Raw genomic sequence first — 22642 nt, 5'->3', positions numbered from 1 at the left:
ATCAAAATACATTAGTTGGACATACAAGCAAAACATGTTACCCAAACCTAACCTGTGCAGAGCTTTGCCCAGGAACTCATGGGAAACACGGTCGAAGGCCTTTTCCTGATCCAACGAGATCAGGGCTGCGTGCACCCGGCGGGCTTTGATGTACTCGACCGTGTCCCGCATGAGAGCCAGGCTGTCTGCGATGCGACGTCCGGGGATGCCGCAGGTCTGATCCGGGTGGATGATCCGTCCGATAACAGTCTTCAATCTCGTTGCCATCGTCTTGGCCAGGATCTTGTAGTCGACGTTCAGAAGGGTGATGGGACGCCAATTCTTCAGGTCGCACCTCTCTCCTTTACGCTTGTACAGGATCGTGACCATTCCTTCCCTCAGAGATGGAGGCATTCTGCCCTCCACCACCATCTCCTCATACAGCCCTAACAGGTCCGGACAGATTAGGTCTCCCAGCGTTACATAGAGCTCTGCTGGGAGGCCGTCACTGCCCGGTGTCCTGCCAGAACTAAAGGATTTGGCGGCCGAGAGCAGCTCGTCCACCGTCAGAGGAACATCCATGGCCGCCGCGTCTGCAGGGTCAAGATGGTTAGTGATACCTGACAGGAACTTATCGGCGGCCTCGGGGTCAGTAGTCTTGCGGGCGTAGAGTTCGCTGTAGAAGTCGCTGACTACCTTCATCACGTTCTCTTTCCCGCGTCGCATGTTTCCACTCTCGTCTCGTAGTTCATTCATGGGCGTGTGACCGGCGTGGAGTTTCCTGAAAAAGAACGAGTTACATTTCTCACCCTTCTCCAGGTTCTCCACTTTGGAACGGAAGACAATTCGCTCGGACTCCTCCTCGAAGTGCCTTTTCAGGCTCCTCTTAGTCTCCTCCAGCTCCTCTCTCACGTCCCAGCCGCATCGAAGAAGGTCCTGCAGGGAACGCAGCTCACGCTGGAGTCTCCTGAAGTCCCTCCTCTTCAGACACGCCTGTTGTTGACTCTTTGCCTGAAAGAAGAAACGGAACTCGAGTTTAACGTATTCCCACCAGTCAGAAACAGACTGGAAGCCCGCCTTGTAGGCCCGCCACGTGGAGTAGGCAGTTCTAAGCTCCTCCAGAATCTCACCCTTTTCCAGCAGAGAGCAGTTCAGCTTCCAGGAGCCCGGGCCAATGGGGAAGCCATGGCCCAGCACACCTTGAAAGTGAATGGCTCTGTGGTCAGAGAAGAAGCAGGGGACCATCGAGTGCCCACTCCGCCCAACCGCCCGAGAGGTAAACACAAAGTCAATCCTGGAACGCAGCGAGCCATCGGATCGGCACCATGAATAGTTCACGGATCCGTGTCCGATGGAGCCAACAACGTCCACAAGAGAGGCTTCGGTCACCATCTCAATGAGCAGTTTGGATGTGACGTCCAACTTGGCAGCCGTTCCAGAACTGCGTCCATCCTCCTCAATCGGGCAGTTGAAATCCCCGGCCATCACTACCGTCCTGGCGGTAGCGAGCTGAGGGCGCAGGGCTTGGAGGAGCTCCAGTCGATCGCTCTTCACAGGAGAAGCATACACATTGATGAACCTGACAGGTTCTCCCGCCCAGGTGCCATCCACGAGCAGTAACCTGCCGCAGACGATTTCCTGAACAGAGTCCAATGTGAAGGCGCTTCCCCTGATCAGCACGGCGACCCCCGCGGACCTACAGTCGCCCCCGCCAGACCAGTAGGATGGGCCATGGGTCCACTCCCTGGCCAGATGGTTGAAGGACCTAGAGGAGGGAAGGGAGCATTCCTGCAGGAAAAATACATCACTAGACTGAGTGTTAAGGAACGTAAAAATTGTCTGACGTCGGAACTTGTCTCTGATGCTCCTAACATTAATGGAAAAGATGTTAATGTTAGCAGTCATTGGAGGAAAGAGAAAGTTAGAGCAGGCGGTGTGCCTTAGTTACCACTCCGGTCGGGCGGTTCTTCCTCTTTGGCACCTGCTGGTAAGGGTATCTCCAGCAGACCCTCTTCTGCTAGCTGATCAAGCAGGGATGGTGCCTCAGTGGCTTCCGACTCCTCCATTTCTTCTTCGGCCACAAGGGACTCCACCATCTGCTCCAACACGTCCGGTTCTGGGAGGAGGCCATCCTCCTCTTCCTGGGGTGGATTGGGGTCCACAATGAACAGCTTGGAAGGTTCTGCGACAGGACTATCTTCCACCTTCCTTTTCCTTTGGCCTGTACCTGAGGAGACAAGAGCTGGAAAATCCTCCTCGGTGAAAAGTGCAAGAGTGCTGAGGCCCTCTGCTCTCATGGTCTGGGGAGGGAGAGTGGGCTTTGGGGGGGGGGGTGAGGAGACCAACTGAGGAGTAGGGAAATGAGGTGGAGGTAGTGGAATCCTCAGTAGGGTTGGCCGGGGGGGGAGGGGTTTGGACAGGGGTGACAGGGGGGGGGACCAGGGAGGGGGCAACAGTTTTCTTACCCTTCTTTTCCCTGGACTCCGTGGCTGCTGGGGCATCGGCTGGAGCCACGGTCGCTGGGTTCTTGGCCGCCTTGTCCTTGGCCTCTGTGGCCTTGGTCGTAGCTGCCTTGGTCGACGAAGCTGTGACTACCCGATACTGGGTCGCCGCGGCAACCCTTGCCCAGGATTTCTCCCGCTGTGGGCAGTCCTTGTAAAGGTGGTCCGCCTGTCCACATAGGTTGCAAGTCTTCTTCTTTGGGCAGTCCTTGGAGCTGTGTCCTGTCACCCGGCAAACCCTGCAGGCGTCCTCCTTGCAGGTCTTCATCGAATGCCCTTTCCCGCCACATTTCCTGCAGTTGTGTGGCATGTCCGGGTAGTAGATGAGACCAAAGGAGTTTCCCAGAGAGAATGTCGGGGGCAGGTGCTGGAGACCATCCTCGGATGCTGGTTCCCTGTAGAGTCGAACGGTTACTGACCACTTACCCGTCCAGAATCCGTTGCCGTTAAGGATGTGGGATGGCTCCCTCACCACTGTGCAGAGACGTCCCAGGAACGTGGAGATGTCTCTTCCTGGGGTGTGCGGGTTCCGCATGGAGACCGTGATCCTCTTCTCATCCCTCTGTATAGGACAGGATCCTAAAAAAGAATGAAAAGGGGAGTCCGGCATCGCTGCGTTCATCGCCTCCCAGTATCTCCTGCAGGCGTTCACCGTGGCAAAGGTTACCAGAAAAATGCCAGTCATGAAGGTCTGGACGCTCAGGGTTTCCGCCCTGGAGAAGCCCTGATCCAGAATCATCTTCTTGCAGAACACGTCGCTGGACATGTCCGGCAACCTACCATCCACCGCCTTCAGCTTCAGGGCGACCGTCTGCCGCATCCAAGGCTCCAGGGTTGGAGCCTTTTCAGGCGGCGTCCGGGCTCCCTCCGGCTGGCTGGCGTCGGAGGTAGGGGCCACTTGGGCCGAAGAAGCCTCTGGATGAGCCTTCCTGGAGGTCCCTGGGTCCTGAGCCTTCTTGGCTGCCTTCTCTGGCTTGCTTGCCATGGCTGGTTCCTGCTTGAGTTCCCGGAGCTGGATCTTGGATTCTTCTCCGGGTGTCTTCTCCCGCTGTGTTCCTCCTCGAAGTTCCTCTGGTCTCCCCAAGTCTTCTCCGAGCCTTCGTCTTCTTGCTTCTTTCTGCCGAGCTCTTCTTCCGTCCGATCTCCCTCTTCCGGTCTCGGCTGGGCTTCGGAGCTCGTCTCCCTGATCGTATCTCGTCAAGTGTAGCTAGCTCAGTTTGTTCTGATAAGAACAGATACTACACTTGATCTTAGCCAAAAGGCCGAGAAGCGATAACCAGAATTGGTTTGGGCCTCGAGTGGCACCCTGGCCTATGCCGGACACATCTTAGGGAGAGAGAGCGAGAGGGAGACAAACCCACGCCTACACAAGACATTTTGTCACCCAAGCCAACCCTTGAAAAGGCTGCTTTGCAGAGCCAAAACAAGAAGAATGGTGCGTTTTGCAGCCGCCGCCCACTGCAATGAATCTGAATAACTCCTCCTTTAGGGCGCAAGCAACTCCCCTCCCCCTTGCAGTCTTTCCAATTCACGATACAAAAAGACGGACAGGACAGGTTGCCTGACTTTCCGTCACTGCCACCCTTTGCCATCCTTACCCGTAGAAAGCCCTTTCATCATCCCCAAACCCTAATCTTTTCCCTTTCCTTCCCAGCCCCCAAACCCTGCCCTCTGTACCTTTCTCACCACCCGCTTCCCTTCTCCTGTCATCCCCCTACCACCCGGGAAAAAAAGAGATTGCCCCCTCCTTCCACTAGCCCACCCTCCCACCCAAAGAACAACTTCTTCTGCGCAGCTTGTTTTCTAGGCAGCAGCGCTATTGTGATGTCATCGGGGGGCATTGTGACAAGCCGCCAGTGTTCCGTCTCTTCATGTTGTGCACAGTTCAAACGGAAAATACATCAACAGGCAGACTACAGAAAAGCTTACTATCAAAGGTTAGAGGGGGGCTTTCTCAGAGGGCTTTTTACAGTTTTTCTATTCCCAATTAGCCGTTTAAGTGTACTTATTGAAAGTAGTAATTCTTTCATAGGCCGCCCTTTCTTAGTATTTGACGTTCCTTATATTGCGGTATGAGGCTTCGCAGTAGGTTGCAAACATTCATCACCCATGACTGTCCCCAATTGAGCTCAGAAGCTCAATGTCTATCATGACCTCTCTTTTAGAATGTCCAAGAGCAAGCAAACTATTCCTCCAGGAGAGGGCGCCAACAGACTACTAAAGAGATCATCATTACTCAAAGAAAACCCCAAAAACCAATGCATGATAGGAATAAACAGGTAACTTTCTTTGGAGTGGAAGCGGAGAGATCGCACCAGATGCCAATTCTAGATGTTATCACACCTGTGGTCACTGCAGCAGCAGGTGAATCCACTTTGTCCAAAAGGGATCTATTCCATTCAATTGCAAATGATCTAGATAAGACAGAGAACTGCAGCACGGGGACATAGCCGAGTTGGTCAGGTTGAGTGGTGATGAGTTTGCTATTTGGATGAATAAAGAAAGTCAAAAGTGTGAAAGATAAAAAACAAAAGGAGGAAGTGTGAAAAGTGAATGGGCCAAATTGAGGTGCATATGAAGACGTATGCTTTCTTCCAATTCATTAAATCGGGCTAATATGAATCAGGTGAATTGAGTTCTGCTTTTGGAAACTGGGTTAAGAAGGGGTGCACCGTTCCTGGAGGTACTGCAATACCAGGTCAATGCGTGGAGTGGACAGAGCAAGCTCTTTTTCCATCTCCCTGTTCTAAAAATCCATTTAATATATGGTCCCCAGATAGGGGACGTATCAGATATTAAACTGATAAGAACAGATACTACACTTGATCTTAGCCAAAAGGCCGAGAAGCGATAACCAGAATTGGTTTGGGCCTCGAGTGGCACCCTGGCCTATGCCGGACACATCTTAGGGAGAGAGAGCGAGAGGGAGACAAACCCACGCCTACACAAGACATTTTGTCACCCAAGCCAACCCTTGAAAAGGCTGCTTTGCAGAGCCAAAACAAGAAGAATGGTGCGTTTTGCAGCCGCCGCCCACTGCAATGAATCTGAATAACTCCTCCTTTAGGGCGCAAGCAACTCCCCTCCCCCTTGCAGTCTTTCCAATTCACGATACAAAAAGACGGACAGGACAGGTTGCCTGACTTTCCGTCACTGCCACCCTTTGCCATCCTTACCCGTAGAAAGCCCTTTCATCATCCCCAAACCCTAATCTTTTCCCTTTCCTTCCCAGCCCCCAAACCCTGCCCTCTGTACCTTTCTCACCACCCGCTTCCCTTCTCCTGTCATCCCCCTACCACCCGGGAAAAAAAGAGATTGCCCCCTCCTTCCACTAGCCCACCCTCCCACCCAAAGAACAACTTCTTCTGCGCAGCTTGTTTTCTAGGCAGCAGCGCTATTGTGATGTCATCGGGGGGCATTGTGACAAGCCGCCAGTGTTCCGTCTCTTCATGTTGTGCACAGTTCAAACGGAAAATACATCAACAGGCAGACTACAGAAAAGCTTACTATCAAAGGTTAGAGGGGGGCTTTCTCAGAGGGCTTTTTACAGTTTTTCTATTCCCAATTAGCCGTTTAAGTGTACTTATTGAAAGTAGTAATTCTTTCATAGGCCGCCCTTTCTTAGTATTTGACGTTCCTTATATTGCGGTATGAGGCTTCGCAGTAGGTTGCAAACATTCATCACCCATGACTGTCCCCAATTGAGCTCAGAAGCTCAATGTCTATCATGACCTCTCTTTTAGAATGTCCAAGAGCAAGCAAACTATTCCTCCAGGAGAGGGCGCCAACAGACTACTAAAGAGATCATCATTACTCAAAGAAAACCCCAAAAACCAATGCATGATAGGAATAAACAGGTAACTTTCTTTGGAGTGGAAGCGGAGAGATCGCACCAGATGCCAATTCTAGATGTTATCACACCTGTGGTCACTGCAGCAGCAGGTGAATCCACTTTGTCCAAAAGGGATCTATTCCATTCAATTGCAAATGATCTAGATAAGACAGAGAACTGCAGCACGGGGACATAGCCGAGTTGGTCAGGTTGAGTGGTGATGAGTTTGCTATTTGGATGAATAAAGAAAGTCAAAAGTGTGAAAGATAAAAAACAAAAGGAGGAAGTGTGAAAAGTGAATGGGCCAAATTGAGGTGCATATGAAGACGTATGCTTTCTTCCAATTCATTAAATCGGGCTAATATGAATCAGGTGAATTGAGTTCTGCTTTTGGAAACTGGGTTAAGAAGGGGTGCACCGTTCCTGGAGGTACTGCAATACCAGGTCAATGCGTGGAGTGGACAGAGCAAGCTCTTTTTCCATCTCCCTGTTCTAAAAATCCATTTAATATATGGTCCCCAGATAGGGGACGTATCAGATATTAAACTGATAAGAACAGATACTACACTTGATCTTAGCCAAAAGGCCGAGAAGCGATAACCAGAATTGGTTTGGGCCTCGAGTGGCACCCTGGCCTATGCCGGACACATCTTAGGGAGAGAGAGCGAGAGGGAGACAAACCCACGCCTACACAAGACATTTTGTCACCCAAGCCAACCCTTGAAAAGGCTGCTTTGCAGAGCCAAAACAAGAAGAATGGTGCGTTTTGCAGCCGCCGCCCACTGCAATGAATCTGAATAACTCCTCCTTTAGGGCGCAAGCAACTCCCCTCCCCCTTGCAGTCTTTCCAATTCACGATACAAAAAGACGGACAGGACAGGTTGCCTGACTTTCCGTCACTGCCACCCTTTGCCATCCTTACCCGTAGAAAGCCCTTTCATCATCCCCAAACCCTAATCTTTTCCCTTTCCTTCCCAGCCCCCAAACCCTGCCCTCTGTACCTTTCTCACCACCCGCTTCCCTTCTCCTGTCATCCCCCTACCACCCGGGAAAAAAAGAGATTGCCCCCTCCTTCCACTAGCCCACCCTCCCACCCAAAGAACAACTTCTTCTGCGCAGCTTGTTTTCTAGGCAGCAGCGCTATTGTGATGTCATCGGGGGGCATTGTGACAAGCCGCCAGTGTTCCGTCTCTTCATGTTGTGCACAGTTCAAACGGAAAATACATCAACAGGCAGACTACAGAAAAGCTTACTATCAAAGGTTAGAGGGGGGCTTTCTCAGAGGGCTTTTTACAGTTTTTCTATTCCCAATTAGCCGTTTAAGTGTACTTATTGAAAGTAGTAATTCTTTCATAGGCCGCCCTTTCTTAGTATTTGACGTTCCTTATATTGCGGTATGAGGCTTCGCAGTAGGTTGCAAACATTCATCACCCATGACTGTCCCCAATTGAGCTCAGAAGCTCAATGTCTATCATGACCTCTCTTTTAGAATGTCCAAGAGCAAGCAAACTATTCCTCCAGGAGAGGGCGCCAACAGACTACTAAAGAGATCATCATTACTCAAAGAAAACCCCAAAAACCAATGCATGATAGGAATAAACAGGTAACTTTCTTTGGAGTGGAAGCGGAGAGATCGCACCAGATGCCAATTCTAGATGTTATCACACCTGTGGTCACTGCAGCAGCAGGTGAATCCACTTTGTCCAAAAGGGATCTATTCCATTCAATTGCAAATGATCTAGATAAGACAGAGAACTGCAGCACGGGGACATAGCCGAGTTGGTCAGGTTGAGTGGTGATGAGTTTGCTATTTGGATGAATAAAGAAAGTCAAAAGTGTGAAAGATAAAAAACAAAAGGAGGAAGTGTGAAAAGTGAATGGGCCAAATTGAGGTGCATATGAAGACGTATGCTTTCTTCCAATTCATTAAATCGGGCTAATATGAATCAGGTGAATTGAGTTCTGCTTTTGGAAACTGGGTTAAGAAGGGGTGCACCGTTCCTGGAGGTACTGCAATACCAGGTCAATGCGTGGAGTGGACAGAGCAAGCTCTTTTTCCATCTCCCTGTTCTAAAAATCCATTTAATATATGGTCCCCAGATAGGGGACGTATCAGATATTAAACTGATAAGAACAGATACTACACTTGATCTTAGCCAAAAGGCCGAGAAGCGATAACCAGAATTGGTTTGGGCCTCGAGTGGCACCCTGGCCTATGCCGGACACATCTTAGGGAGAGAGAGCGAGAGGGAGACAAACCCACGCCTACACAAGACATTTTGTCACCCAAGCCAACCCTTGAAAAGGCTGCTTTGCAGAGCCAAAACAAGAAGAATGGTGCGTTTTGCAGCCGCCGCCCACTGCAATGAATCTGAATAACTCCTCCTTTAGGGCGCAAGCAACTCCCCTCCCCCTTGCAGTCTTTCCAATTCACGATACAAAAAGACGGACAGGACAGGTTGCCTGACTTTCCGTCACTGCCACCCTTTGCCATCCTTACCCGTAGAAAGCCCTTTCATCATCCCCAAACCCTAATCTTTTCCCTTTCCTTCCCAGCCCCCAAACCCTGCCCTCTGTACCTTTCTCACCACCCGCTTCCCTTCTCCTGTCATCCCCCTACCACCCGGGAAAAAAAGAGATTGCCCCCTCCTTCCACTAGCCCACCCTCCCACCCAAAGAACAACTTCTTCTGCGCAGCTTGTTTTCTAGGCAGCAGCGCTATTGTGATGTCATCGGGGGGCATTGTGACAAGCCGCCAGTGTTCCGTCTCTTCATGTTGTGCACAGTTCAAACGGAAAATACATCAACAGGCAGACTACAGAAAAGCTTACTATCAAAGGTTAGAGGGGGGCTTTCTCAGAGGGCTTTTTACAGTTTTTCTATTCCCAATTAGCCGTTTAAGTGTACTTATTGAAAGTAGTAATTCTTTCATAGGCCGCCCTTTCTTAGTATTTGACGTTCCTTATATTGCGGTATGAGGCTTCGCAGTAGGTTGCAAACATTCATCACCCATGACTGTCCCCAATTGAGCTCAGAAGCTCAATGTCTATCATGACCTCTCTTTTAGAATGTCCAAGAGCAAGCAAACTATTCCTCCAGGAGAGGGCGCCAACAGACTACTAAAGAGATCATCATTACTCAAAGAAAACCCCAAAAACCAATGCATGATAGGAATAAACAGGTAACTTTCTTTGGAGTGGAAGCGGAGAGATCGCACCAGATGCCAATTCTAGATGTTATCACACCTGTGGTCACTGCAGCAGCAGGTGAATCCACTTTGTCCAAAAGGGATCTATTCCATTCAATTGCAAATGATCTAGATAAGACAGAGAACTGCAGCACGGGGACATAGCCGAGTTGGTCAGGTTGAGTGGTGATGAGTTTGCTATTTGGATGAATAAAGAAAGTCAAAAGTGTGAAAGATAAAAAACAAAAGGAGGAAGTGTGAAAAGTGAATGGGCCAAATTGAGGTGCATATGAAGACGTATGCTTTCTTCCAATTCATTAAATCGGGCTAATATGAATCAGGTGAATTGAGTTCTGCTTTTGGAAACTGGGTTAAGAAGGGGTGCACCGTTCCTGGAGGTACTGCAATACCAGGTCAATGCGTGGAGTGGACAGAGCAAGCTCTTTTTCCATCTCCCTGTTCTAAAAATCCATTTAATATATGGTCCCCAGATAGGGGACGTATCAGATATTAAACTGATAAGAACAGATTTTGATTTAATGAAGCTTTCCAAAGCACCACAAAAAATGCATGACCGAAGTCACACCAAAAACAGTGCAAAGGCTAGGATTCGTGTGGACCCCACCGTGAGGAGAGGGTCCCCAAAAATCAACCCCGTCCCTCCGAGCCAGAAGGCCACAGCAAGGGTCAGGGATCTTCGGTGCTCCCCCAAGCCGAAGCCTGGTTGAGCCTTGTCGTTGCTCCCAGCGTCCACCCAGGCATCTTACCCAAGTGGAGTAGAGAGCTACTAGTTGTTGGTTTCGCAGCCGAAACTGCCCGGACCGTCAACCGGTGTTGGTTTCTCAGCCCAAGGCTAACCGGACCTCCAACCGGGTGTTGGTTTCTCAGCCGAAGCTGACCCAGACCTCCAACCGGGTGTTGGTTTCTCAGCCGAAGCTGACCCAGACCTCCAACCGGGTGTTAGTTTCTCAGCCCAAAGCTGACCAGACCTCCGACCGGGATTATAAAAATTTCCCTTCCTAGCCAGAAGGCCGGGATAGGATAATATGCTCAAAAAGTATGAAAAGGCAAGGTACGGTGTGCTACAGAGCCCAAGGCTTGCCGGGGTCCCAAGCCAGCAAGCTCAGACTCACTCCAGGGTCGTCAGTCCTGGGGCACGTTGTACCATAGCCCCCCACCCTTACTCAGTCTAATAGCCTCGATCCTGGTAGGGCCATGTTTTCCTCTAGATGAATATACTATCCACCCAGAGTACTAGCAAGCGCAACCTTCCAGTGTGCATTGTATCATTGTACTAAGGTGGCCTGGAGCTTAAACCACCTCTTCGAACAACACTACACTTGATCTTAGCCAAAAGGCCGAGAAGCGATAACCAGAATTGGTTTGGGCCTCGAGTGGCACCCTGGCCTATGCCGGACACATCTTAGGGAGAGAGAGCGAGAGGGAGACAAACCCACGCCTACACAAGACATTTTGTCACCCAAGCCAACCCTTGAAAAGGCTGCTTTGCAGAGCCAAAACAAGAAGAATGGTGCGTTTTGCAGCCGCCGCCCACTGCAATGAATCTGAATAACTCCTCCTTTAGGGCGCAAGCAACTCCCCTCCCCCTTGCAGTCTTTCCAATTCACGATACAAAAAGACGGACAGGACAGGTTGCCTGACTTTCCGTCACTGCCACCCTTTGCCATCCTTACCCGTAGAAAGCCCTTTCATCATCCCCAAACCCTAATCTTTTCCCTTTCCTTCCCAGCCCCCAAACCCTGCCCTCTGTACCTTTCTCACCACCCGCTTCCCTTCTCCTGTCATCCCCCTACCACCCGGGAAAAAAAGAGATTGCCCCCTCCTTCCACTAGCCCACCCTCCCACCCAAAGAACAACTTCTTCTGCGCAGCTTGTTTTCTAGGCAGCAGCGCTATTGTGATGTCATCGGGGGGCATTGTGACAAGCCGCCAGTGTTCCGTCTCTTCATGTTGTGCACAGTTCAAACGGAAAATACATCAACAGGCAGACTACAGAAAAGCTTACTATCAAAGGTTAGAGGGGGGCTTTCTCAGAGGGCTTTTTACAGTTTTTCTATTCCCAATTAGCCGTTTAAGTGTACTTATTGAAAGTAGTAATTCTTTCATAGGCCGCCCTTTCTTAGTATTTGACGTTCCTTATATTGCGGTATGAGGCTTCGCAGTAGGTTGCAAACATTCATCACCCATGACTGTCCCCAATTGAGCTCAGAAGCTCAATGTCTATCATGACCTCTCTTTTAGAATGTCCAAGAGCAAGCAAACTATTCCTCCAGGAGAGGGCGCCAACAGACTACTAAAGAGATCATCATTACTCAAAGAAAACCCCAAAAACCAATGCATGATAGGAATAAACAGGTAACTTTCTTTGGAGTGGAAGCGGAGAGATCGCACCAGATGCCAATTCTAGATGTTATCACACCTGTGGTCACTGCAGCAGCAGGTGAATCCACTTTGTCCAAAAGGGATCTATTCCATTCAATTGCAAATGATCTAGATAAGACAGAGAACTGCAGCACGGGGACATAGCCGAGTTGGTCAGGTTGAGTGGTGATGAGTTTGCTATTTGGATGAATAAAGAAAGTCAAAAGTGTGAAAGATAAAAAACAAAAGGAGGAAGTGTGAAAAGTGAATGGGCCAAATTGAGGTGCATATGAAGACGTATGCTTTCTTCCAATTCATTAAATCGGGCTAATATGAATCAGGTGAATTGAGTTCTGCTTTTGGAAACTGGGTTAAGAAGGGGTGCACCGTTCCTGGAGGTACTGCAATACCAGGTCAATGCGTGGAGTGGACAGAGCAAGCTCTTTTTCCATCTCCCTGTTCTAAAAATCCATTTAATATATGGTCCCCAGATAGGGGACGTATCAGATATTAAACTGATAAGAACAGATACTACACTTGATCTTAGCCAAAAGGCCGAGAAGCGATAACCAGAATTGGTTTGGGCCTCGAGTGGCACCCTGGCCTATGCCGGACACATCTTAGGGAGAGAGAGCGAGAGGGAGACAAACCCACGCCTACACAAGACATTTTGTCACCCAAGCCAACCCTTGAAAAGGCTGCTTTGCAGAGCCAAAACAAGAAGAATGGTGCGTTTTGCAGCCGCCGCCCACTGCAATGAATCTGAATAACTCCTCCTTTAGGGCGCAAGCAACTCCCCTCCCCCTTGCAGTCTTTCCAATTCACGATACAAAAAGACGGACAGGACAGGTTGCCTGACTTTCCGTCACTGCCACCCTTTGCCATCCTTACCCGTAGAAAGCCCTTTCATCATCCCCAAACCCTAATCTTTTCCCTTTCCTTCCCAGCCCCCAAACCCTGCCCTCTGTACCTTTCTCACCACCCGCTTCCCTTCTCCTGTCATCCCCCTACCACCCGGGAAAAAAAGAGATTGCCCCCTCCTTCCACTAGCCCACCCTCCCACCCAAAGAACAACTTCTTCTGCGCAGCTTGTTTTCTAGGCAGCAGCGCTATTGTGATGTCATCGGGGGGCATTGTGACAAGCCGCCAGTGTTCCGTCTCTTCATGTTGTGCACAGTTCAAACGGAAAATACATCAACAGGCAGACTACAGAAAAGCTTACTATCAAAGGTTAGAGGGGGGCTTTCTCAGAGGGCTTTTTACAGTTTTTCTATTCCCAATTAGCCGTTTAAGTGTACTTATTGAAAGTAGTAATTCTTTCATAGGCCGCCCTTTCTTAGTATTTGACGTTCCTTATATTGCGGTATGAGGCTTCGCAGTAGGTTGCAAACATTCATCACCCATGACTGTCCCCAATTGAGCTCAGAAGCTCAATGTCTATCATGACCTCTCTTTTAGAATGTCCAAGAGCAAGCAAACTATTCCTCCAGGAGAGGGCGCCAACAGACTACTAAAGAGATCATCATTACTCAAAGAAAACCCCAAAAACCAATGCATGATAGGAATAAACAGGTAACTTTCTTTGGAGTGGAAGCGGAGAGATCGCACCAGATGCCAATTCTAGATGTTATCACACCTGTGGTCACTGCAGCAGCAGGTGAATCCACTTTGTCCAAAAGGGATCTATTCCATTCAATTGCAAATGATCTAGATAAGACAGAGAACTGCAGCACGGGGACATAGCCGAGTTGGTCAGGTTGAGTGGTGATGAGTTTGCTATTTGGATGAATAAAGAAAGTCAAAAGTGTGAAAGATAAAAAACAAAAGGAGGAAGTGTGAAAAGTGAATGGGCCAAATTGAGGTGCATATGAAGACGTATGCTTTCTTCCAATTCATTAAATCGGGCTAATATGAATCAGGTGAATTGAGTTCTGCTTTTGGAAACTGGGTTAAGAAGGGGTGCACCGTTCCTGGAGGTACTGCAATACCAGGTCAATGCGTGGAGTGGACAGAGCAAGCTCTTTTTCCATCTCCCTGTTCTAAAAATCCATTTAATATATGGTCCCCAGATAGGGGACGTATCAGATATTAAACTGATAAGAACAGATACTACACTTGATCTTAGCCAAAAGGCCGAGAAGCGATAACCAGAATTGGTTTGGGCCTCGAGTGGCACCCTGGCCTATGCCGGACACATCTTAGGGAGAGAGAGCGAGAGGGAGACAAACCCACGCCTACACAAGACATTTTGTCACCCAAGCCAACCCTTGAAAAGGCTGCTTTGCAGAGCCAAAACAAGAAGAATGGTGCGTTTTGCAGCCGCCGCCCACTGCAATGAATCTGAATAACTCCTCCTTTAGGGCGCAAGCAACTCCCCTCCCCCTTGCAGTCTTTCCAATTCACGATACAAAAAGACGGACAGGACAGGTTGCCTGACTTTCCGTCACTGCCACCCTTTGCCATCCTTACCCGTAGAAAGCCCTTTCATCATCCCCAAACCCTAATCTTTTCCCTTTCCTTCCCAGCCCCCAAACCCTGCCCTCTGTACCTTTCTCACCACCCGCTTCCCTTCTCCTGTCATCCCCCTACCACCCGGGAAAAAAAGAGATTGCCCCCTCCTTCCACTAGCCCACCCTCCCACCCAAAGAACAACTTCTTCTGCGCAGCTTGTTTTCTAGGCAGCAGCGCTATTGTGATGTCATCGGGGGGCATTGTGACAAGCCGCCAGTGTTCCGTCTCTTCATGTTGTGCACAGTTCAAACGGAAAATACATCAACAGGCAGACTACAGAAAAGCTTACTATCAAAGGTTAGAGGGGGGCTTTCTCAGAGGGCTTTTTACAGTTTTTCTATTCCCAATTAGCCGTTTAAGTGTACTTATTGAAAGTAGTAATTCTTTCATAGGCCGCCCTTTCTTAGTATTTGACGTTCCTTATATTGCGGTATGAGGCTTCGCAGTAGGTTGCAAACATTCATCACCCATGACTGTCCCCAATTGAGCTCAGAAGCTCAATGTCTATCATGACCTCTCTTTTAGAATGTCCAAGAGCAAGCAAACTATTCCTCCAGGAGAGGGCGCCAACAGACTACTAAAGAGATCATCATTACTCAAAGAAAACCCCAAAAACCAATGCATGATAGGAATAAACAGGTAACTTTCTTTGGAGTGGAAGCGGAGAGATCGCACCAGATGCCAATTCTAGATGTTATCACACCTGTGGTCACTGCAGCAGCAGGTGAATCCACTTTGTCCAAAAGGGATCTATTCCATTCAATTGCAAATGATCTAGATAAGACAGAGAACTGCAGCACGGGGACATAGCCGAGTTGGTCAGGTTGAGTGGTGATGAGTTTGCTATTTGGATGAATAAAGAAAGTCAAAAGTGTGAAAGATAAAAAACAAAAGGAGGAAGTGTGAAAAGTGAATGGGCCAAATTGAGGTGCATATGAAGACGTATGCTTTCTTCCAATTCATTAAATCGGGCTAATATGAATCAGGTGAATTGAGTTCTGCTTTTGGAAACTGGGTTAAGAAGGGGTGCACCGTTCCTGGAGGTACTGCAATACCAGGTCAATGCGTGGAGTGGACAGAGCAAGCTCTTTTTCCATCTCCCTGTTCTAAAAATCCATTTAATATATGGTCCCCAGATAGGGGACGTATCAGATATTAAACTGATAAGAACAGATACTACACTTGATCTTAGCCAAAAGGCCGAGAAGCGATAACCAGAATTGGTTTGGGCCTCGAGTGGCACCCTGGCCTATGCCGGACACATCTTAGGGAGAGAGAGCGAGAGGGAGACAAACCCACGCCTACACAAGACATTTTGTCACCCAAGCCAACCCTTGAAAAGGCTGCTTTGCAGAGCCAAAACAAGAAGAATGGTGCGTTTTGCAGCCGCCGCCCACTGCAATGAATCTGAATAACTCCTCCTTTAGGGCGCAAGCAACTCCCCTCCCCCTTGCAGTCTTTCCAATTCACGATACAAAAAGACGGACAGGACAGGTTGCCTGACTTTCCGTCACTGCCACCCTTTGCCATCCTTACCCGTAGAAAGCCCTTTCATCATCCCCAAACCCTAATCTTTTCCCTTTCCTTCCCAGCCCCCAAACCCTGCCCTCTGTACCTTTCTCACCACCCGCTTCCCTTCTCCTGTCATCCCCCTACCACCCGGGAAAAAAAGAGATTGCCCCCTCCTTCCACTAGCCCACCCTCCCACCCAAAGAACAACTTCTTCTGCGCAGCTTGTTTTCTAGGCAGCAGCGCTATTGTGATGTCATCGGGGGGCATTGTGACAAGCCGCCAGTGTTCCGTCTCTTCATGTTGTGCACAGTTCAAACGGAAAATACATCAACAGGCAGACTACAGAAAAGCTTACTATCAAAGGTTAGAGGGGGGCTTTCTCAGAGGGCTTTTTACAGTTTTTCTATTCCCAATTAGCCGTTTAAGTGTACTTATTGAAAGTAGTAATTCTTTCATAGGCCGCCCTTTCTTAGTATTTGACGTTCCTTATATTGCGGTATGAGGCTTCGCAGTAGGTTGCAAACATTCATCACCCATGACTGTCCCCAATTGAGCTCAGAAGCTCAATGTCTATCATGACCTCTCTTTTAGAATGTCCAAGAGCAAGCAAACTATTCCTCCAGGAGAGGGCGCCAACAGACTACTAAAGAGATCATCATTACTCAAAGAAAACCCCAAAAACCAATGCATGATAGGAATAAACAGGTAACTTTCTTTGGAGTGGAAGCGGAGAGATCGCACCAGATGCCAATTCTAGATGTTATCACACCTGTGGTCACTGCAGCAGCAGGTGAATCCACTTTGTCCAAAAGGGATCTATTCCATTCAATTGCAAATGATCTAGATAAGACAGAGAACTGCAGCACGGGGACATAGCCGAGTTGGTCAGGTTGAGTGGTGATGAGTTTGCTATTTGGATGAATAAAGAAAGTCAAAAGTGTGAAAGATAAAAAACAAAAGGAGGAAGTGTGAAAAGTGAATGGGCCAAATTGAGGTGCATATGAAGACGTATGCTTTCTTCCAATTCATTAAATCGGGCTAATATGAATCAGGTGAATTGAGTTCTGCTTTTGGAAACTGGGTTAAGAAGGGGTGCACCGTTCCTGGAGGTACTGCAATACCAGGTCAATGCGTGGAGTGGACAGAGCAAGCTCTTTTTCCATCTCCCTGTTCTAAAAATCCATTTAATATATGGTCCCCAGATAGGGGACGTATCAGATATTAAACTGATAAGAACAGATACTACACTTGATCTTAGCCAAAAGGCCGAGAAGCGATAACCAGAATTGGTTTGGGCCTCGAGTGGCACCCTGGCCTATGCCGGACACATCTTAGGGAGAGAGAGCGAGAGGGAGACAAACCCACGCCTACACAAGACATTTTGTCACCCAAGCCAACCCTTGAAAAGGCTGCTTTGCAGAGCCAAAACAAGAAGAATGGTGCGTTTTGCAGCCGCCGCCCACTGCAATGAATCTGAATAACTCCTCCTTTAGGGCGCAAGCAACTCCCCTCCCCCTTGCAGTCTTTCCAATTCACGATACAAAAAGACGGACAGGACAGGTTGCCTGACTTTCCGTCACTGCCACCCTTTGCCATCCTTACCCGTAGAAAGCCCTTTCATCATCCCCAAACCCTAATCTTTTCCCTTTCCTTCCCAGCCCCCAAACCCTGCCCTCTGTACCTTTCTCACCACCCGCTTCCCTTCTCCTGTCATCCCCCTACCACCCGGGAAAAAAAGAGATTGCCCCCTCCTTCCACTAGCCCACCCTCCCACCCAAAGAACAACTTCTTCTGCGCAGCTTGTTTTCTAGGCAGCAGCGCTATTGTGATGTCATCGGGGGGCATTGTGACAAGCCGCCAGTGTTCCGTCTCTTCATGTTGTGCACAGTTCAAACGGAAAATACATCAACAGGCAGACTACAGAAAAGCTTACTATCAAAGGTTAGAGGGGGGCTTTCTCAGAGGGCTTTTTACAGTTTTTCTATTCCCAATTAGCCGTTTAAGTGTACTTATTGAAAGTAGTAATTCTTTCATAGGCCGCCCTTTCTTAGTATTTGACGTTCCTTATATTGCGGTATGAGGCTTCGCAGTAGGTTGCAAACATTCATCACCCATGACTGTCCCCAATTGAGCTCAGAAGCTCAATGTCTATCATGACCTCTCTTTTAGAATGTCCAAGAGCAAGCAAACTATTCCTCCAGGAGAGGGCGCCAACAGACTACTAAAGAGATCATCATTACTCAAAGAAAACCCCAAAAACCAATGCATGATAGGAATAAACAGGTAACTTTCTTTGGAGTGGAAGCGGAGAGATCGCACCAGATGCCAATTCTAGATGTTATCACACCTGTGGTCACTGCAGCAGCAGGTGAATCCACTTTGTCCAAAAGGGATCTATTCCATTCAATTGCAAATGATCTAGATAAGACAGAGAACTGCAGCACGGGGACATAGCCGAGTTGGTCAGGTTGAGTGGTGATGAGTTTGCTATTTGGATGAATAAAGAAAGTCAAAAGTGTGAAAGATAAAAAACAAAAGGAGGAAGTGTGAAAAGTGAATGGGCCAAATTGAGGTGCATATGAAGACGTATGCTTTCTTCCAATTCATTAAATCGGGCTAATATGAATCAGGTGAATTGAGTTCTGCTTTTGGAAACTGGGTTAAGAAGGGGTGCACCGTTCCTGGAGGTACTGCAATACCAGGTCAATGCGTGGAGTGGACAGAGCAAGCTCTTTTTCCATCTCCCTGTTCTAAAAATCCATTTAATATATGGTCCCCAGATAGGGGACGTATCAGATATTAAACTGATAAGAACAGATACTACACTTGATCTTAGCCAAAAGGCCGAGAAGCGATAACCAGAATTGGTTTGGGCCTCGAGTGGCACCCTGGCCTATGCCGGACACATCTTAGGGAGAGAGAGCGAGAGGGAGACAAACCCACGCCTACACAAGACATTTTGTCACCCAAGCCAACCCTTGAAAAGGCTGCTTTGCAGAGCCAAAACAAGAAGAATGGTGCGTTTTGCAGCCGCCGCCCACTGCAATGAATCTGAATAACTCCTCCTTTAGGGCGCAAGCAACTCCCCTCCCCCTTGCAGTCTTTCCAATTCACGATACAAAAAGACGGACAGGACAGGTTGCCTGACTTTCCGTCACTGCCACCCTTTGCCATCCTTACCCGTAGAAAGCCCTTTCATCATCCCCAAACCCTAATCTTTTCCCTTTCCTTCCCAGCCCCCAAACCCTGCCCTCTGTACCTTTCTCACCACCCGCTTCCCTTCTCCTGTCATCCCCCTACCACCCGGGAAAAAAAGAGATTGCCCCCTCCTTCCACTAGCCCACCCTCCCACCCAAAGAACAACTTCTTCTGCGCAGCTTGTTTTCTAGGCAGCAGCGCTATTGTGATGTCATCGGGGGGCATTGTGACAAGCCGCCAGTGTTCCGTCTCTTCATGTTGTGCACAGTTCAAACGGAAAATACATCAACAGGCAGACTACAGAAAAGCTTACTATCAAAGGTTAGAGGGGGGCTTTCTCAGAGGGCTTTTTACAGTTTTTCTATTCCCAATTAGCCGTTTAAGTGTACTTATTGAAAGTAGTAATTCTTTCATAGGCCGCCCTTTCTTAGTATTTGACGTTCCTTATATTGCGGTATGAGGCTTCGCAGTAGGTTGCAAACATTCATCACCCATGACTGTCCCCAATTGAGCTCAGAAGCTCAATGTCTATCATGACCTCTCTTTTAGAATGTCCAAGAGCAAGCAAACTATTCCTCCAGGAGAGGGCGCCAACAGACTACTAAAGAGATCATCATTACTCAAAGAAAACCCCAAAAACCAATGCATGATAGGAATAAACAGGTAACTTTCTTTGGAGTGGAAGCGGAGAGATCGCACCAGATGCCAATTCTAGATGTTATCACACCTGTGGTCACTGCAGCAGCAGGTGAATCCACTTTGTCCAAAAGGGATCTATTCCATTCAATTGCAAATGATCTAGATAAGACAGAGAACTGCAGCACGGGGACATAGCCGAGTTGGTCAGGTTGAGTGGTGATGAGTTTGCTATTTGGATGAATAAAGAAAGTCAAAAGTGTGAAAGATAAAAAACAAAAGGAGGAAGTGTGAAAAGTGAATGGGCCAAATTGAGGTGCATATGAAGACGTATGCTTTCTTCCAATTCATTAAATCGGGCTAATATGAATCAGGTGAATTGAGTTCTGCTTTTGGAAACTGGGTTAAGAAGGGGTGCACCGTTCCTGGAGGTACTGCAATACCAGGTCAATGCGTGGAGTGGACAGAGCAAGCTCTTTTTCCATCTCCCTGTTCTAAAAATCCATTTAATATATGGTCCCCAGATAGGGGACGTATCAGATATTAAACTGATAAGAACAGATACTACACTTGATCTTAGCCAAAAGGCCGAGAAGCGATAACCAGAATTGGTTTGGGCCTCGAGTGGCACCCTGGCCTATGCCGGACACATCTTAGGGAGAGAGAGCGAGAGGGAGACAAACCCACGCCTACACAAGACATTTTGTCACCCAAGCCAACCCTTGAAAAGGCTGCTTTGCAGAGCCAAAACAAGAAGAATGGTGCGTTTTGCAGCCGCCGCCCACTGCAATGAATCTGAATAACTCCTCCTTTAGGGCGCAAGCAACTCCCCTCCCCCTTGCAGTCTTTCCAATTCACGATACAAAAAGACGGACAGGACAGGTTGCCTGACTTTCCGTCACTGCCACCCTTTGCCATCCTTACCCGTAGAAAGCCCTTTCATCATCCCCAAACCCTAATCTTTTCCCTTTCCTTCCCAGCCCCCAAACCCTGCCCTCTGTACCTTTCTCACCACCCGCTTCCCTTCTCCTGTCATCCCCCTACCACCCGGGAAAAAAAGAGATTGCCCCCTCCTTCCACTAGCCCACCCTCCCACCCAAAGAACAACTTCTTCTGCGCAGCTTGTTTTCTAGGCAGCAGCGCTATTGTGATGTCATCGGGGGGTATTGTGACAAGCCGCCAGTGTTCCGTCTCTTCATGTTGTGCACAGTTCAAACGGAAAATACATCAACAGGCAGACTACAGAAAAGCTTACTATCAAAGGTTAGAGGGGGGCTTTCTCAGAGGGCTTTTTACAGTTTTTCTATTCCCAATTAGCCGTTTAAGTGTACTTATTGAAAGTAGTAATTCTTTCATAGGCCGCCCTTTCTTAGTATTTGACGTTCCTTATATTGCGGTATGAGGCTTCGCAGTAGGTTGCAAACATTCATCACCCATGACTGTCCCCAATTGAGCTCAGAAGCTCAATGTCTATCATGACCTCTCTTTTAGAATGTCCAAGAGCAAGCAAACTATTCCTCCAGGAGAGGGCGCCAACAGACTACTAAAGAGATCATCATTACTCAAAGAAAACCCCAAAAACCAATGCATGATAGGAATAAACAGGTAACTTTCTTTGGAGTGGAAGCGGAGAGATCGCACCAGATGCCAATTCTAGATGTTATCACACCTGTGGTCACTGCAGCAGCAGGTGAATCCACTTTGTCCAAAAGGGATCTATTCCATTCAATTGCAAATGATCTAGATAAGACAGAGAACTGCAGCACGGGGACATAGCCGAGTTGGTCAGGTTGAGTGGTGATGAGTTTGCTATTTGGATGAATAAAGAAAGTCAAAAGTGTGAAAGATAAAAAACAAAAGGAGGAAGTGTGAAAAGTGAATGGGCCAAATTGAGGTGCATATGAAGACGTATGCTTTCTTCCAATTCATTAAATCGGGCTAATATGAATCAGGTGAATTGAGTTCTGCTTTTGGAAACTGGGTTAAGAAGGGGTGCACCGTTCCTGGAGGTACTGCAATACCAGGTCAATGCGTGGAGTGGACAGAGCAAGCTCTTTTTCCATCTCCCTGTTCTAAAAATCCATTTAATATATGGTCCCCAGATAGGGGACGTATCAGATATTAAACTGATAAGAACAGATACTACACTTGATCTTAGCCAAAAGGCCGAGAAGCGATAACCAGAATTGGTTTGGGCCTCGAGTGGCACCCTGGCCTATGCCGGACACATCTTAGGGAGAGAGAGCGAGAGGGAGACAAACCCACGCCTACACAAGACATTTTGTCACCCAAGCCAACCCTTGAAAAGGCTGCTTTGCAGAGCCAAAACAAGAAGAATGGTGCGTTTTGCAGCCGCCGCCCACTGCAATGAATCTGAATAACTCCTCCTTTAGGGCGCAAGCAACTCCCCTCCCCCTTGCAGTCTTTCCAATTCACGATACAAAAAGACGGACAGGACAGGTTGCCTGACTTTCCGTCACTGCCACCCTTTGCCATCCTTACCCGTAGAAAGCCCTTTCATCATCCCCAAACCCTAATCTTTTCCCTTTCCTTCCCAGCCCCCAAACCCTGCCCTCTGTACCTTTCTCACCACCCGCTTCCCTTCTCCTGTCATCCCCCTACCACCCGGGAAAAAAAGAGATTGCCCCCTCCTTCCACTAGCCCACCCTCCCACCCAAAGAACAACTTCTTCTGCGCAGCTTGTTTTCTAGGCAGCAGCGCTATTGTGATGTCATCGGGGGGCATTGTGACAAGCCGCCAGTGTTCCGTCTCTTCATGTTGTGCACAGTTCAAACGGAAAATACATCAACAGGCAGACTACAGAAAAGCTTACTATCAAAGGTTAGAGGGGGGCTTTCTCAGAGGGCTTTTTACAGTTTTTCTATTCCCAATTAGCCGTTTAAGT

The 22642-nt window shown here is 48.4% G+C and overlaps 11 non-coding genes and 1 pseudogene across 11 annotated transcripts; all 12 read right to left on the bottom strand.

The window, feature by feature from the left end:
- Positions 1-3664: 3664 nt before the first annotated feature.
- On the bottom strand, positions 3665-3754 carry LOC142264851 (U2 spliceosomal RNA; annotated as a pseudogene).
- Positions 3755-5141: 1387 nt separating this feature from the next.
- On the bottom strand, positions 5142-5332 carry LOC142264870 (U2 spliceosomal RNA). Its single transcript, XR_012731290.1, has one exon. It is a non-coding gene; the product is annotated as a U2 spliceosomal RNA (small nuclear RNA).
- Positions 5333-6719: 1387 nt separating this feature from the next.
- Positions 6720-6910, bottom strand: LOC142264869 (U2 spliceosomal RNA). The gene has a single exon (XR_012731289.1). It is a non-coding gene; the product is annotated as a U2 spliceosomal RNA (small nuclear RNA).
- Positions 6911-8297: 1387 nt separating this feature from the next.
- On the bottom strand, positions 8298-8488 carry LOC142264868 (U2 spliceosomal RNA). Its single transcript, XR_012731288.1, has one exon. It is a non-coding gene; the product is annotated as a U2 spliceosomal RNA (small nuclear RNA).
- Positions 8489-9875: 1387 nt separating this feature from the next.
- Positions 9876-10071, bottom strand: LOC142264845 (U2 spliceosomal RNA). Its single transcript, XR_012731271.1, has one exon. It is a non-coding gene; the product is annotated as a U2 spliceosomal RNA (small nuclear RNA).
- A 2185-nt stretch (positions 10072-12256) lies between these two features.
- On the bottom strand, positions 12257-12447 carry LOC142264867 (U2 spliceosomal RNA). Its single transcript, XR_012731287.1, has one exon. It is a non-coding gene; the product is annotated as a U2 spliceosomal RNA (small nuclear RNA).
- Positions 12448-13834: 1387 nt separating this feature from the next.
- LOC142264865 (U2 spliceosomal RNA) lies at positions 13835-14025 on the bottom strand. Its single transcript, XR_012731286.1, has one exon. It is a non-coding gene; the product is annotated as a U2 spliceosomal RNA (small nuclear RNA).
- A 1387-nt stretch (positions 14026-15412) lies between these two features.
- LOC142264864 (U2 spliceosomal RNA) lies at positions 15413-15603 on the bottom strand. The gene has a single exon (XR_012731285.1). It is a non-coding gene; the product is annotated as a U2 spliceosomal RNA (small nuclear RNA).
- Positions 15604-16990: 1387 nt separating this feature from the next.
- On the bottom strand, positions 16991-17181 carry LOC142264863 (U2 spliceosomal RNA). Its single transcript, XR_012731284.1, has one exon. It is a non-coding gene; the product is annotated as a U2 spliceosomal RNA (small nuclear RNA).
- Positions 17182-18568: 1387 nt separating this feature from the next.
- LOC142264862 (U2 spliceosomal RNA) lies at positions 18569-18759 on the bottom strand. Its single transcript, XR_012731283.1, has one exon. It is a non-coding gene; the product is annotated as a U2 spliceosomal RNA (small nuclear RNA).
- Positions 18760-20146: 1387 nt separating this feature from the next.
- LOC142264861 (U2 spliceosomal RNA) lies at positions 20147-20337 on the bottom strand. The gene has a single exon (XR_012731282.1). It is a non-coding gene; the product is annotated as a U2 spliceosomal RNA (small nuclear RNA).
- Positions 20338-21724: 1387 nt separating this feature from the next.
- LOC142264859 (U2 spliceosomal RNA) lies at positions 21725-21915 on the bottom strand. Its single transcript, XR_012731280.1, has one exon. It is a non-coding gene; the product is annotated as a U2 spliceosomal RNA (small nuclear RNA).
- Positions 21916-22642: the final 727 nt, after the last annotated feature.

Source organism: Anomaloglossus baeobatrachus, unplaced genomic scaffold (genome assembly GCF_048569485.1).
Source record: "Anomaloglossus baeobatrachus isolate aAnoBae1 unplaced genomic scaffold, aAnoBae1.hap1 Scaffold_2712, whole genome shotgun sequence".
Lineage (NCBI taxonomy): Eukaryota > Metazoa > Chordata > Amphibia > Anura > Aromobatidae > Anomaloglossus > Anomaloglossus baeobatrachus.
This window is presented reverse-complemented; position numbering and strand designations above follow the sequence as displayed.